The following is a 15,947-nucleotide window of genomic DNA, read 5'->3' as shown; positions in this document are numbered from 1 at the left end:
AGAAAGGACAAACAACTTTAATATACACCTTTATACTCCCAATATAATAAAAATGCGTGCGATACTAGTGGTTTTACCAAATAGCCACTAATCCCTATATACGGTCAACATGTTTCTGCAGACTGAATTTTGGAGCCAAAAAGGTATCCTGCTGCATTCTTCAGGACCATAATCATGACTGCTCATTTAAAAGTGAAAAAATGAATAGCTATCACCTGGGTATTTTCAGGGGCGTAGCTAGAGCTTGTGGCGCCCGGGGCTACCCCTCAGATTGCCGCCCCTGTGGGGAGGGGGGGTGGGGGGAGGACGGTGAGCACTTGAAAGATGTCCGAGTCTCCGAGGAGACAAGCGTAGTATTGCTGCTAACAGTTACCTCGATCATGAAAGTTACATTTAGTTATTATAAAGTTTTATATAGCGCGAACTTGAACCCGAAGGATATCAGAGCGTTTACAATTTGAGGCAAAGGTAACAAATCATTAGAACAGAACATTAGTCTAACATGGGGAATCTAATGGGCATTGAGATGTTTACTCCTCTCAAAATTGGAATGGTTGTTTGTTAGAAATGGGGGTCTCTAGTTGGCAATGGCTGGCCACTGTCCCAGTGGGGACCCTTCTTCCTAAGTCAGAGTAAGGGCACTACACCCCTTGATAACCCCTGCTCAACCCTGTGGTAACGTAGCATGAGCAGCTAGGCTTATCTCAGAGGCAGTGTGTGAAGCATTTATGATCACACACAGTAACACAGTGAAGAACACTACAAAGGGACACCATACAAGTAGTTATAAAAAATACGTATCTTTATGCATAGACTTAACACAAGACCAATAACGGTAATGTCATCAGTCGGTGCGAGGTTCCCAATTTGAAATAAAGGTTTACAATTTGTGATGCTTACAAAATCACAAATTGGAAATTGGTATTAAGAAATTGCTATTTGGTAATGATGAGCCTTAGATCCTAATATCTGCAAATTCAGAAACAGTTATTTGCTAAAAATTGCAATTTTTTAATTACCAAATGAAGTTTTCTAATTTTGGCTCTACCCCTTTTGATGATTGGCCTAATGTTTATAGAATAGTGTAGCCCCTTTAACCAGCGCGGGGCCACTGGAAAAATGTGAATGCACAACTGTGGCATTTTCTTTGCAGAAGTACAGATTTGCCAAAGTCACAGTGTATTTCATCTCTGCTGTATAATGTGCAGTTGTTAACAAAAAATATAGCTCAAATGGCTCAAAAGTTTAGTAAATACAACATGACACATTTAGTTAAATGCAGTGGCATACATTCTGCAAAAGGTAACAGGTCACTTTCCAGTTTTCTGTATTCAAGTGCTCTGCTGGAATTAATCCACAATGATAGTACTGGAGATGGCTTTTTTCTGCAGCATGAAATAAATATTGACGTCTTTAAAGTAATCAGACAGTGTGTAATTAATTATTCCTTCTTTGTCATGAAAACCATTTTCTTCATTATTCAAGCAAATTTGCGTTACACCATGCTGTTATCACAACAGCAGTTATTTCAAGTCGCCACCAGAGTACAGAAAATCTCAAACATTATACATCTCTTTTCAAGGGGCTGAGGAATTGCATATTTGAATGCCTCCCAACAAAAAAACATCAATTATAGATATGGAATGTAAACTTCTGCTCTGCAGGGCACTTTCATAAAGGAAATAGGATGTGCTGGAAGCACATAAAAAGCTAAAGTGAAGACCAGCTCCTTTATTACATGAAGTGTGCACGCGCAGGCATAGGTTCTGCTGCATGCAACACTGTACATTTTACCCAAACTATCTTTCTCTAGGTATAGGCGGGACAGCGCTAATAACATTGCGATCCAGTGCTCCCAGCGAGATAAAATCTCCATTTGTGGACCAATTTTGCAATAGAATCGGTGCACGTGTTCAGTTCTGTTTCTCAAGAATCCTTTGGACTTAGTCTAGAAATCGAAACCCCCTTTTTATCAATGCGCGTTAACATGAAGAACGCACGGCTAATACTACCACACTCTCGGTGCAGCATAAAGCTGCATATTTGAACTTTTCTTGCCACATAATTTAGTTAAAGCTAGCGCATAATACAATTTTCTACTATCGCTTCACTCAAGTGGCCCTGATGTAGGCGTTGAGCCTCAGCAGTGCGCACAATTAAATATATTTTAAAAGAAAATAGAAATGTGCCCCTCACAGTTTTGAAAACAGATTTCAAGGAATCGCTGCGGAGTTGATTTCATTTTGGCACTTCTCAAAGCTTTCAGAACGGGTGTATATGAGTTAACATGTACTGGTCTAGCTGCTTCCTCAAGAATTAGTACAGAAAGGGAAGAGAGAATGCATGTAGGGCTAACGTGCAATTAAAGTAAGAGAGGGATTTACTAACAGGGCATTGCTAGCCAGGCTTTCATGCTTGACATGTGGCTGGCTCAGGCACTAGCCCGCCAGAAATCCCAACCCATATCCCATTCTCATGCCCCCCACTCTTAACAAGGCCTCGGCGCTCACTGCGTTAAAGCTTCTACTGCCACCACCAACCAGCATGCGACTTCGAGTACACAGGCAAGAACTACGGCAAGGCGGCCACTCAGCCTTCCATCCATCCAAGGTCGATAAAATAAGTACATTATTGATCAAGAAACATAGGCTGTGCGGAGGGAGGGGGCACAAGATGCAAACTCATACTCATGCATGGGTATTAGAATTTCAATGAAGTGCATAGCCATATATCCTAACGAACGGCAGAGTGCAAAACGAGTCTGTCTGGGCACTTAAGAGTGTGTAGAAGTAGTGTAACACTTGTTGGTGCGTGCCGGTCGTGCACAGTGCAATGATTGCAGCGTAATTGGATGGTCATCTTTATGCTTTCCTTTCCTCACCTGAATTATTTAAAGTTGTACTGTACTTGTTGCGTGCGTCCTTGCTGCTTCCGCTGCCCCTGGCCGTATGCAGGCTGCAGGCAGGCAAGATGAAACTAGAAGAGAATGGTGACTCCTCTGACTTCCCAGGCTCGACACGACGACGATGGGCGAGCGTAGGCGCGGGGCGGGCAGTGAGCGCGCAACGTGTGATGTCACACTGCTTGCTACGGCGCGGCGAGGGCTGGCCAAAGTCCTTACAGGGCCGTCATTGGTTGCGCACGCTACCACTGGATTGACGGCCCTGGAGGAGGACTGGACTACTAGCGTGACTGAGCGAGGCTGGGAGGAGGAGGGGCAGGCCAACAACGGTGACGGTCATCACGTGAATGTTGAGAATTTGTATTTCATTTCGAACCCGGGCCGACCGTGACGTGACAGACAGCAACTAAGACAGTGTGTGATCATACTGATAGTATTTAACTTTGCAGAACTAAAGAGCGCCGCCACCCGCCCTACCTACAGTCACTAGTGTGTGTCACTCACAGAGGCCACCACGGCCGCAGCGGGCCTCGGTCTATGACAGTCAGTGCCGGCCCGTGCGGCCGCCTCAGAAAAGGTGCCGCCTGGGGCGGACCGCCCCCCCGCTCCCCCCTAGCTACGCGGCTGGGTATTTTAGTAGTTCATCATTCTCCTACCTTCGGTGATATCCAGATGATCCCAGAAGAGATGTGATACCCATCCAGACACATACAAAAAGAAAACAACCAACAAAACAGTCAGTCAGTTTGGTTACACTATACCGGAGTTATGTGCATTAGTGATTCGTTGAAAAATCGAAATCTAGTGTCTCACAAGTTACACCACACTTCCAAATCTTAAAGTGGTTGCTCTCACTCACCAAAGTCGTAGGAGAGAAACACTCCACCCCACCTGGCCACAGCTCAGGTAAATGGAGCCCCGCACTGATGAGCATGAAAAGAAGGAAAACATATTGAATAACGGGTTAGTATGACACGCCAGATAACCGACTTCATTTCACCACCTAGGAGTCAGCAAACATGTCTCGTAGATTCGCCTGTGTGTGCTCCTGCTGACCTGGACACAGGCGTGTTCTTATGTGCTAATAATTATTAACATGGCCTCATTTTGTATGTTACTCGTACGTATCTTTATGCCACTTTCCGATATTTTGTAGTTATTAAAGGAACTTGTTATGTCAGTGCTGGCGTCCTGAGCTATCAGCTCGTTTATTCTAAAAGGCTTTTTTCTTCCACTCATGTTATAAAAAAAGAAAAGAGCCTTAGCGGTATTTCGGCGGAGCCACATGTTACCAGAACACCAACTTTCCTTTCATGCTGAGCTGCCTCGCTAAACGTGAAGCGACAGCCTAGTGCGCGACCTTGCTAAGCATGAAAAAACAGCCTAATGCGCGAACAGCTTACCGTTCGGTCGGTACTCCAGACGGACCTCTGGGCTGTCTCTGGGAGATGCCAGCCGGAACAGAGTGCTGATCTTTAAACTATCTTCCTGCAATCATGGGTCGCGAGAAGCGCATCATAGTCATGCGCTCTCGCTCGGGTTCATGGGAAATGTAGTTTATTGCGAACCATATGTAAACTTGAGCTGGCATCGTAACTGTAAGCGTGAGTTTTACTTCATAGCCCACATTTATCAACAAAAATTGAATCCCAAAGCAATATTCTTTTCGCAGCGAAGATTATGCAAATACAAATGGGCTCGTTTTACAAGTAATAGTCTTGTCTGAGGATAGCAACAAAAAACGGAATCCCACTATCTTATTAAGCCCTGCAAATTATTAACAGGGCAGTTGCAAACAGGATTCGCAGGGGCCGAACGAAGCACCCATGTGTTCTGGGTACTCTGGCACTGACAATAATTATACATTTGTTTGGCTATAGACTGGATTACATAGGACACCGGTGCATTCAGGGTAGCAGTCAGACGGTGAAAATAGTGAAGTACCACATTTAGAACATCACGACCCACAGATCTTTTTATGGTCATGATTATTGACGTATTGTAGCAACCAATCTCTTCGGACCCATAAGAGGCCACTACTTTCAATGGTCATCTACTACTGCTCTTAGTCCAGTCCAGACCTAGAGAAAGCTATATGTCAGGGGACCTATCTTCTTAGAGCGACATCCACGGGATGTCCTCATTCAATCCAACTTTGTCAGAGTTCAATTTAAAAACCCATTTCTGTTCGCGCCTGAACAAAAAATTCTTCACATCCGATACATGGGAAGGGATCATTGGCTGTTCAATAACAGTCCATTTAAGATCAGGGGGATCATGACCTACTTGCAGGAAGTGGTTCGTCATTTTGGTTGCTTGGCGCTTACATCTAATTGAACTCTTATGTTCTGAAATTCGGACCCTTATTCTCCTGGTGGTCATCCCTACATATCTCATACTGCAAGGACATGTAATGAGATATATGAGGTTTGCACTATTGCAGTTCGTAAAGCATAGTTGTAACCAAGGATTTTCAGTGCCAATATCAATGCTCGTTGTCTTAGAGGTTTGGGGACATGCAGCACAATTCCCACAGGGATGATGACCCCTCACTGCTGGCATGTCCCATAGTGTCCCCACAGATCGTGGCATCGTCAATTTTGGCCTCGTGTGGACCAATTGGTCTTTTAGATTCTGACCCCTTTTCCAGGCGAAGAGAGGAGGAGGTAGTTTATCAGTCCCTGTATTGAGAATTGCCCAATTTTTTTTCAAAATTTGTTGGATTTTGTTAGATTGTGTAGAAAAAGTACTAACACATGTCATCCGATCCTGCTTTTCTTTGATAGCACTTGCTTCTAAGAGACTCTCACGATTGTTATGAGAGGCTCTCTTTTTGGATCTGCGAACTAAATTTTTGGGATAACTTTTGGCAACCAGGTTAGCCTCCAGATTCTTGGCATGCTTTTCAAATGTTGGTTTAGTCGAGCAGTTAAGCTGTATCCTCAAAAATTGCCCAAACGGTAAATTATCCCGTAGGGCTTTTGGGTGACAGCTCTGATAGCTAAGCAGAGAATTTTTAGCCATTGGCTTACGGTACAGTTCTGATTGCAGACCAGAATCAGTGGTTGTAATAAGTAAGTCCAAAAAAGGTAGCTGTTGTTTACTGCTTTCAACTGTAAAGCGTAAAAAGCGGTTCCTGTTATTCAGCCAGAGATGAAAGTTCTTAAGATCATCTTCTGAGCCCCGCCACACCACCAGAATATCGTCAATGTAACGTCTCCATACTCGCAGATTACTGCGGTATGGATTCACTTGACTGAGGACATGCTCCTGCTCAAACTGATGCACATACAGGTTAGCGAACTAGGGGCAAAAACGCTGCCCATGCTAGTCCTGCTAACCTGCAGATAGAACACACCCTCAAACTGGAAAAAATTCTCAGTCATTGCTATTGTTGCCAAAGTCATAATTAGATTGACTGGTGTGATGGAATTGAGTTCCCTTGTTGTTAGAAGCCTTTCTACCACTTCAAGAGTTTGTGTCTGTGGTATAGAAGTGTACAGGGATTCCACGTCAAACGAGACGAGTAAGTCCAGATCCCTGTCAAACTCAATCTCTGGTAAGATCCTAAGAACATCCTTTGTGTCCTTCAGAAAAGTGGGCATTTCTTTTACGATGGGTTTCAAAAAGAAATCGACAAAAGAGGAAAGAGGCTCTAATAAAGAACCTATTCCCGATATTATGGGACGGCCTGGTGAAGGCCATTGCGGTTTGTGTACTTTCGGTAGTACATAAAAATATGGAACTACCGGATTCACTGCACACAAATATTGTGCCTCTTTCCCTGTCACCCATCCTTCTGCAAGCGCTTCTTCTACAACAGTAGCAATCACTATAGAGAGCCTCTCAGTTGGATCTTCGCTCAATCTATGATATGATTTCACATCATTCAGTTGCCCGAGGCATTCATCCCTGTAGGTGCTAGAGTCCATCAGGACTATGACACCACCTTTGTCTGCAGGTTTTATTGTTAGTGTTGCATTCTCTCTGACCTTTCAGAGCCTCCTGTTCTTTTCGAGAGAAATGAATAAAAGGGTTATGGTGCTGTTGGAACAAAACCTTTAGGTCATGGTCCACTGCCTCCTCAAAATCAGTGACCTTTGCAGGTAGCCCTAATGTAGTGGGATTGAATTTTGATGGTCTTTTCAGGCCTGTATTCACCTCTTCACACAGATCCCGAGTATCTCCATTGGTCCTTGAGAAGAGAAAGTGTAGTCGAACCTTTCTAAAGAATTTATCCATCTCTATTTGTGTGAGAAAAGGATCTCCTCTGTTTGTTACTACAAAGCCAAGACCTCTGTTTAGCACCTGTTCTTCGAGGTGGGTCAGTACATGGGAGCTTAGGTTGATTACGAGGCTGGTGTCACTGACGTCCCTGGTTGCTCCTGGGGGATTTTCTTGCCATTCCTCAGATCCATCGTCTTGGGTGGTATGTTCCATTGGACATGTCCCTGCTGCTGCGCCCGTCTCCTGCCTCTCGCTCTCCCCTGACCAAACCCTAAAAAAGATTGTTGATGGTAATCAGGGTAGAATTGTTTATATAGCAACCGTACATATTTCCTTATTACTGAAGTGAGGCTCAATACTTTCAAACAGTTACCTGATATTCCCAGTTCACCTAATCGAAGGCTTTCCCTAAATCAATAGACGCTACAACTGAATGTTGATTTAGGATATGGAGTAAGTACCCGATATTGGCCGCCACATTTCTCTATAAAAGAATTCCAAATGAGCCTGGGTGGACAAAACCCAGTAAGCAGTTATAGTGTAGTCTGTATTAAGCAATGAAAGCAGGCAGTACAATGACATGTCCAGTTGTTGACTTAGGCAATATCACTAATATGGCCTCTACAGTGGACTGATGTGGTGGACCCCTTTCACAAGCCGCTTTGTTCATGCCCAACAATTTAGCAGCAAGAAGGATGCGAAAAGTCTTTCAAAACTCCACAGGGAGTACATCGCTCTCTGGAGCTATACTTAATAAGAAGTCTGCAGTAGCTGGAGTTATTGCCTTCATTATTATAGGGATGTTCACCCTATCCTGATTTGTCCCTTCTTTCTCTTTGCCCGACGACATTATATACTCCCTGTAATCAAACAGTTGCAACCTGCACTCCATATCTGAGCTCAACTGGGAAAATTCCTCTCTCTTCTAAATGCTTCTGTCTTCAGTCATCTCACCTCTGCCTCTAATTGAAGTATCTCCCAAAGGTGTCACTTGTTCATCATGCATGTTCTCTATACACCTACCCCAGTTAAAAAAAAAACCTTGAAGGCTTCTAACTCCAAAGCGTGTCTCCCACCAGGCCTTCATAGACACTAAAAATTTACAGCTCCTGTGTGGGGACACTGGTCTTCGATCTGTCCCATTCTAGATGTGCAAATAAGGCAAGTGGCCTGTAAGTTTCCAATGCTATGGGTGTAATCCAGTTTAATAACTGGGTCTACATTGCCTGGTTTTATGTCTGTTTCTGCGTGTCCTGATTCCGCTGAGTTGTCTGGGGTATCCTGCTCTGCTGATCTCCAGTGAGTGAGATCTGTCACCATCTTTGATTGGTCTGTCTGACATTGCTTTTTAGATGGTTTGTGTCCGTTTCACAGTCTTGTCCTGTTGTGCCCCCACGCATAGGCCTTTTTGATGCTTCAGTCACTAATATTGTATGCATGGTCACCAACTTGTCTGCCCCTTCTCTAGTGCCTCCGGCGTCTGTGAAAAAGTGTTCACTTTTGTCATCGAAGATCCATAGTTTTGCCATCAACAAGAAACGTGAATGTCGGCCCTAGTGGTCTGAGATATTTCTGGACCTCAATAAATGTGTTGCATTGTTTTAAGACCACAGCCTTGAAGCCTGTGTACTTATGTACCTTGGTGTTTTCAGTATTGTACATCTTATTACGTTGGGCAAGCTAGAGAAGACTGCTACTGTTCTTGTAATTTAACGTCGAGTCACCACTTGATGACAGGGTGCCACCGGTCTAGGAGGAATTGTGGGAATCTATATGCCCTCTATGTCGTAGAGAAGCTTCTTTGCACTATATTGGTGGTAATCCATTCTTCTGGATATAACTTCTTTGGGGGACCATTTATCTTCTTGGGGAGACCCATGACATGCACATTATTCCTCCAAGACCCCAACTTGGTAGTCTTCAGCAATGTACTCAAAATATCTGACCCTCTCTTGTAGACCTGACACTTTTTTGGGGGGAGCGGACTGTTGCCAGTGTTGATTCACTCTCTGCATCCTTGTCGTATTTCTTGCTCTGGTCTTCTCTCAGCAGATTCTTGTCTATTGTTATGGTATCTGTTTTCTGCTCTAGAGCCGCTCAGGATTTACCACTGGCAACCGGGACTACATCCATCATATTATCCATTGGCAATCTGTACCCACTTCCTAGACCACCCCACTAGCTTGTGTGTCTCAGAATCCATCTTGCCCTGTCTTCTTGCCTTAGTATAAAATCAGTTGGAGCTTGTGCATGGATGAAGCATGGGTGTCAGTATCCAGTATCTTAGTAAGTCCACTGCGAAGGTCCAAAGTTTGTTGGAGTTGTGAGTGTGTGGTTTATTAGCACCGGATTGTGAGCCTGCGCACCAACTCTTTTTTAAAATTTTTTTTTTTTTTACTGTTTTTATCTTTTTTTAAAACATCGGTACATAGCATAGTACAATCACATAAATGGGTTCAATAAACGGGAAAAGGACATTTTCATCATCACCTCCCGTAAATTAGGCCGAAGATACCGGAGTGCGCTGCCTCTGGAAGGCTCACAACATTTTATGCCATACAGCTCTGGACAAAGACCGTACATTCCACAGTACCTTGTATTGGAAGATATCGGAGTGCGCTGCCTCTGGAAGGCTCACAACATTTTATGCCATACAGCTCTAGACAAAGACAGTACATTCCACAGTACCTTGTATTGGTAGGATGTATCAACCCCATTGTACTAAATCGCCGGTGGGAAGGACCCAGCTACTTCTGCAGGGAGGGCCATTATCATTTGTCGTTCTGTCTCAATTCAATTGTGGGGGAAACGCAGATATCTCCCCTGTATTTATTCCACTTTCCCCATTTATGATCCCACTTCCTGGGGCAACCGCGTCAATTAAATACCGTTATTTCCGCTACCATTGCGCAAGCCATGTCTTGTGCCCAATCTTTTACAAGAGAGATGGCGGCCGCCTCCATTGCTGTGCTATGTTGCGCTTTGCAATAGCCCAACCCGTTGCAGCCCACTCCTTCTCCGCCTGGGAGAGGTCAGTAGCCTGTTCAGTAATATTATGTGCTAAGCACTCCTCTTTTAACTCCTTGATCAAAATTTAAACAAAATTATTATAAATGGTGCTAACCCATATCTTGACTAGCCCCTAGTCAAGTTGGTACAAATTGCAATAAATTCACAGAAACCTGTGATATGGGGTGCACTGTTCACATACACACAATTACGTGTTGAGTTTTTAACCTTTGTTTTGTCTACTCATTTTTCAACAATATTACCACAAAAAACAATTGGTGAAAATATCCTTGTTCGAAAAATTGCATCAACATTTATCCACGTTATGCTGAAAACATAAATAACATAAATAACACCAAAAATATATTCTTCAAACAATGCTTTATGTTTTCTTTCTTCAAAAGAGATTTATTCTTCTTTATCCATCAAAGACAAATATGAATTCCTCAGACAACTCATGAAGCCATGTCCCAATGCATTTCGGTATGCACCTTCGTCAGGGGAATGCGCTATAAATAACATAAACATCTATCACAATTATGTAAAAGAAAACATGTACAATATTCATGCAACAATTTGTTGTGAATAGAAACCAGAAGATCTTAAATAATGAAACTGCGTATATTTGTACAATAAAAAATTCATGCTCAACAAAGTTCACCTGCCACCTGTTGATCCCAATACTGCCACCACATGCTCATCACTGCATGCACGTGCAAATTACCAACTAAAACCATGTGTGATAACTAATAACCCTAAGTTTTCAGAGAGCCACAAACGTGCACTCTTACCTTCACTTGTAACCACACGAAAATGAAGTGCCAAACTCCTCTTCTTCTACAAAGTAACAATACCAAAGAAAACCTTTATCCTTACTATGTTTCCTCTAATCTTTTAAAGTATCTCGTCCTAAACCAGAGCATCCGATACTTACTCGGTCTTTTTAACACGCGTCTAAATCTTTACAACTCTTTCCCTTCTTTTCCGGTGCTTTAACGCTGAAATGTAAACACAGGAAACCTCCTAAGTATCACATTAAGTTTTAACCCCCTTATGCTTAGGTGAAACCTCCGTAACATCTCACCTCTCTTTTCATAGATTATGCGTGCCTCTCAGGTTCACCCGTCTAGCTCTCCATGTTCGAACTGAGCCGAGTTCGAGACGCCGGTTTTCGGCGTCTGACATCATAATAAGTAAAACATAGAAAACGGACTCCTCAACGCCCCGTCCTGTCCCAAGATGGCGCTTACAATAAACTAACATTAGCGCTACTCTGTCTAAAGTGATGCCTACCTAAGAAAATATCGATAAAAATACCTATTGTATATGTGATCAAGTGTAGTTGGTGAGATTAATTGAGCATGTACAATGCAAAATATATACAAACAAAATATAGAATATAAACAGGTACCTGCCATTACATGAAAAATCACTAAGTTACACAAAACAGTTGAATTAATAAAAACAGCACTTTAGTTGTAATGCCAATTTACAGGTAATGTATCATTTCGATCTTATCATTTAGCCCATAGGGTGTCAACGTCCTAAGGGACTTGATCCAATATGTCTCTCTTTGAGCCAACAGTTTCATTGTGTCAACATGTGGTTTGACCACCATTCTCTCTAGCACAGTAAATTTCAATTGTGGTATGGTGTGGCCCCTCTCATGCCAGTGTGTTGCCAAACATGATTTCAAGTTCTTGGTGCGTATCATGCTCTTATGTTCAGTCATCCGAACCTTCACCTTCCTTGCAGTGCATCCAACATAAACAAGTCCACATGGACACTTAATCGCATAGATTAAACCACTAGAATTACAATCTGATGTATGCCTCAAGGTGATCTTCTTGCCTGTATGTGGATGCGCAAAAGTATTCCCTACCAGTACGTTCCCACAATGACCACAATTTTGGCACTGTTCAGATGAGGACCAATGTATGGAAACAATAAAGAGAATGCGTACAGAATACTCAGTAAGGGGGTACCCTGATACAGTCCTCGACCAGGCCGAAAATAAAGTTAGAACAATGTCCAGATCCACCATGTTAGAGAAGAGAGAAAGGAGTAAGAGCAGGAGAGAAGTCTATGTATTGAAATTTTCCACAGCCTCAGAGGCAATAAAGAAATGCATCTTGAAAAGATGGGAAATCATTGAGCAAGAACCTGATTTCAGACAGATATTTCCTGATAAACCCTTGTTCGCGCACTCTAGATCAAGGAACATTAAAGAAATTTTAAAAGGTGGTAAACTGAGAAAAACGGATCTAGGTCAGAGAGGCATGATGAAGTGCCAAAATTGTGGTCATTGTGGGAACGTACTGGTAGGGAATACTTTTGCTCAATTAATCTCACCAACTACACTTGATCACATATACAATAGGTATTTTTATCGATATTTTCTTAGGTAGGCATCACTTTAGACAGAGTAGCGCTAATGTTAGTTTATTGTAAGCGCCATCTTGGGACAGGACGGGGCGTTGAGGAGTCCGTTTTCTATGTTTTACTTATTATGATGTCAGACGCCGAAAACCGGCGTCTCGAACTCGGCTCAGTTCGAACATGGAGAGCTAGACGGGTGAACCTGAGAGGCACGCATAATCTATGAAAAGAGAGGTGAGATGTTACGGAGGTTTCACCTAAGCATAAGGGGGTTAAAACTTAATGTGATACTTAGGAGGTTTCCTGTGTTTACATTTCAGCGTTAAAGCACCGGAAAAGAAGGGAAAGAGTTGTAAAGATTTAGACGCGTGTTAAAAAGACCGAGTAAGTATCGGATGCTCTGGTTTAGGACGAGATACTTTAAAAGATTAGAGGAAACATAGTAAGGATAAAGGTTTTCTTTGGTATTGTTACTTTGTAGAAGAAGAGGAGTTTGGCACTTCATTTTCGTGTGGTTACAAGTGAAGGTAAGAGTGCACGTTTGTGGCTCTCTGAAAACTTAGGGTTATTAGTTATCACACATGGTTTTAGTTGGTAATTTGCACGTGCATGCAGTGATGAGCATGTGGTGGCAGTATTGGGATCAACAGGTGGCAGGTGAACTTTGTTGAGCATGAATTTTTTATTGTACAAATATACGCAGTTTCATTATTTAAGATCTTCTGGTTTCTATTCACAACAAATTGTTGCATGAATATTGTACATGTTTTCTTTTACATAATTGTGATAGATGTTTGTTATTTATAGCGCATTCCCCTGACGAAGGTGCATACCGAAATGCATTGGGACATGGCTTCATGAGTTGTCTGAGGAATTCATATTTGTCTTTGATGGATAAAGAAGAATAAATCTCTTTTGAAGAAAGAAAACATAAAGCATTGTTTGAAGAATATATTTTTGGTGTTATTTATGTTATTTATGTTTTCAGCATAACGTGGATAAATGTTGATGCAATTTTTCGAACAAGGATATTTTCACCAATTGTTTTTTGTGGTAATATTGTTGAAAAATGAGTAGACAAAACAAAGGTTAAAAACTCAACACGTAATTGTGTGTATGTGAACAGTGCACCCCATATCACAGGTTTCTGTGAATTTATTGCAAGAGGTCAGTAGCCTCCCATATGTTGAGAAGGCAGAGTTTGGGAGAGGATCTCAAGGGTTTGTCACATCTCCTAGCCATTTAGCGTGTAACCTTCTCCCAATATTCATGTATGCGGGGGCATTCCCACAGTATGGGGCCGATTAGGATGGAGGATTTTCCGCCTCCTCCGGGCCGGCGGAAGCCACCTCCGGCCCGGAGGAGGCGGAAAATCCTCTGCGGAGTCACCAAAGACCCACCGCCAAATTAGGATGGCTGGTGGGTCTGGAATTCCGTCCGCCGCTTTTCCGCCGCGGTCGGCTTCCGACCGCGGCGGAAAAGCTATAACATGGCAGCCGGTGTCTATGAGACACCGTCCGCCATATTATGATGTTTGTGGAAAACTGCTTTTCCAAGGCGGCTTTTCCGCCATGGAAAAGCATACGGACATTCACTTTGGGGGCCCGTTGCGGGCCCCCAGGGTGAATGGGGGGTGGGGGGTGCACATGGGGGGTACCTATGGTACCCCCCTGCATTTGCGTGCACAAAGCGGCAGGCACCGTGCGGTCCCTGCCGCTTTGTGCATGTAAATGTAACACATGCTTTTTTAACATTGCGGCGGGTGCAGCTTGAAGCTGCACCCGCCGCAATGTTAAATATAGAGGATGTGACCGCCACCCTGGCGGTCACATCCTAATCAGGACGGAGGGAACGCCGCAGCCCCTGCGGACGTTCCCTCCTCCTCAAGGGTGGCGGACGGACGCAAGTCCGTCCGCCATCCTAATCGGCCCCTAAGTGTGTGAAGGTGCCGATTTGGTTGCAGTGGCAGAGACAGAGCGGATCAGGTTGTCGATCTAATCAAAACAATAATTTAGCATCAAAGTACACCCTGTGGAGCATTTTAAGCTGGATAAGGCAGAGGAGCATGGGGATCGCTACTTCTTTGGGAGAGGCAAGATCATCTCTCCAGTCCTCATCGTCTATTGTGCACCAACTCTTAGTCCGTGTTCACAAGTTAGATGGTCTCCAGCGTTCCCCACACCTCACTCACGCCAACCCCTTGTGTATCAGAGCAACAACTGTGTTCACCCTTAGTGGGCTCCCCGCTCTGGATCAGCCGTTCTGTGGTTATTCCAAGTTGACGTTTCCTAGCCCCAGAGCACCGCATAAAGATATTTCTGTAAGGTATAGAACACAGAGGTTGGGGCTTTCCTTACTCATAATTGCTTCCTCACTTGTAAAGCAGTAGTAAACTGTGTCAAGCTGCAGTTTGCCATAGGCCTGTGTTTGAAATCAAATCATAACAAATCGAAAGCCCCTGCTACCTGCCAGGATAAAACATGTGCCGTAGTAACATGTTATTTAAGAACACAGTATTTGCTCCAGGCTTTGTGATTGGGGAAGATCAAAACTGTAGATGATCCTTTGATCAAATTTGTGATCCGTATCCCTGACATCACATAGTAGTAGATTGTCACTGGGGAAAAACTAGAAACTCATGTCTTGAAGGAGTTCGCTATGAGCAATCTGGGGTGGTGTTACCCATCTACATTTCTTCACTATGTAGGGTATGTAATGCAGCAATTGTGAATGAGCAAAAATGTCTGGAATCCTCAAGTTATTGCAATTAAAGTCATACTTGAATATGGTCTTTAGTTTGCAGGTGTAATGTTTGTCACTCTTGTTCTCCTATTCTCTACTCGTATATATAAAGAATATTACTTTATTTCTGCTTCTCAAAGTATACGGGGGTTGAGAAACCTTCCAGAAAGGCAGGTGTCCTCTCTCTCACATAATTTTAACTCTACGGTGTGGTGACACATCTGAACTGATTGATATTGGTAAGTTTTCTTGATAAAACCAAACAGTTGATCTTAAGAATTCATTAATAGAAAACATTTAAATCATATTTCAGCAGTGCTAAATACCCAACACAAATTCCTTAAGGAAACTAATCATAATGTTGGCTAGTTTTAATATGAACAGAGAGCAAACCATGCTTCCACACTCTGTAAATTGCATCAATAAGATTGTATTGGTAAAAGAGAAGATGGTTGTTGGTTAGTCATATACCTAAAGTGCATTTGCAGTGCTCATGAGAAACAAAGCAAATGTATAACTGGTGAAATGTATGCACATTTGTGTGTGAACTTTATAGCATTAGAAGAGCAGTCAGTGATCCTTTCAAGAGAGAGAGTCCATGGTCAATAGTTTTGATATTTCAATACCTTTGTTTTTGTTGTTTGCTGAAACATTAGATGACGAGAAGCTCACAGAGAATCTTCTCCAC

General features: G+C 43.0%; 1 protein-coding gene across 1 annotated transcript in view; it reads left to right on the top strand.

Moving 5' to 3' along the window:
• The window catches only part of UNC50 (unc-50 inner nuclear membrane RNA binding protein), a 126,090-nt gene that overhangs the window by 40,097 nt on the left and 70,046 nt on the right, over positions 1-15,947 (top strand). The gene's annotated exons all lie outside the window — the stretch shown is intronic.

This window comes from Lissotriton vulgaris, chromosome 8 (genome assembly GCF_964263255.1).
Source record: "Lissotriton vulgaris chromosome 8, aLisVul1.2, whole genome shotgun sequence".
NCBI classification, from domain to species: Eukaryota; Metazoa; Chordata; class Amphibia; order Caudata; family Salamandridae; genus Lissotriton; species Lissotriton vulgaris.
Note: the sequence above shows the minus strand (reverse complement) of the source record. Positions and strands in the feature narration are given on the sequence as shown.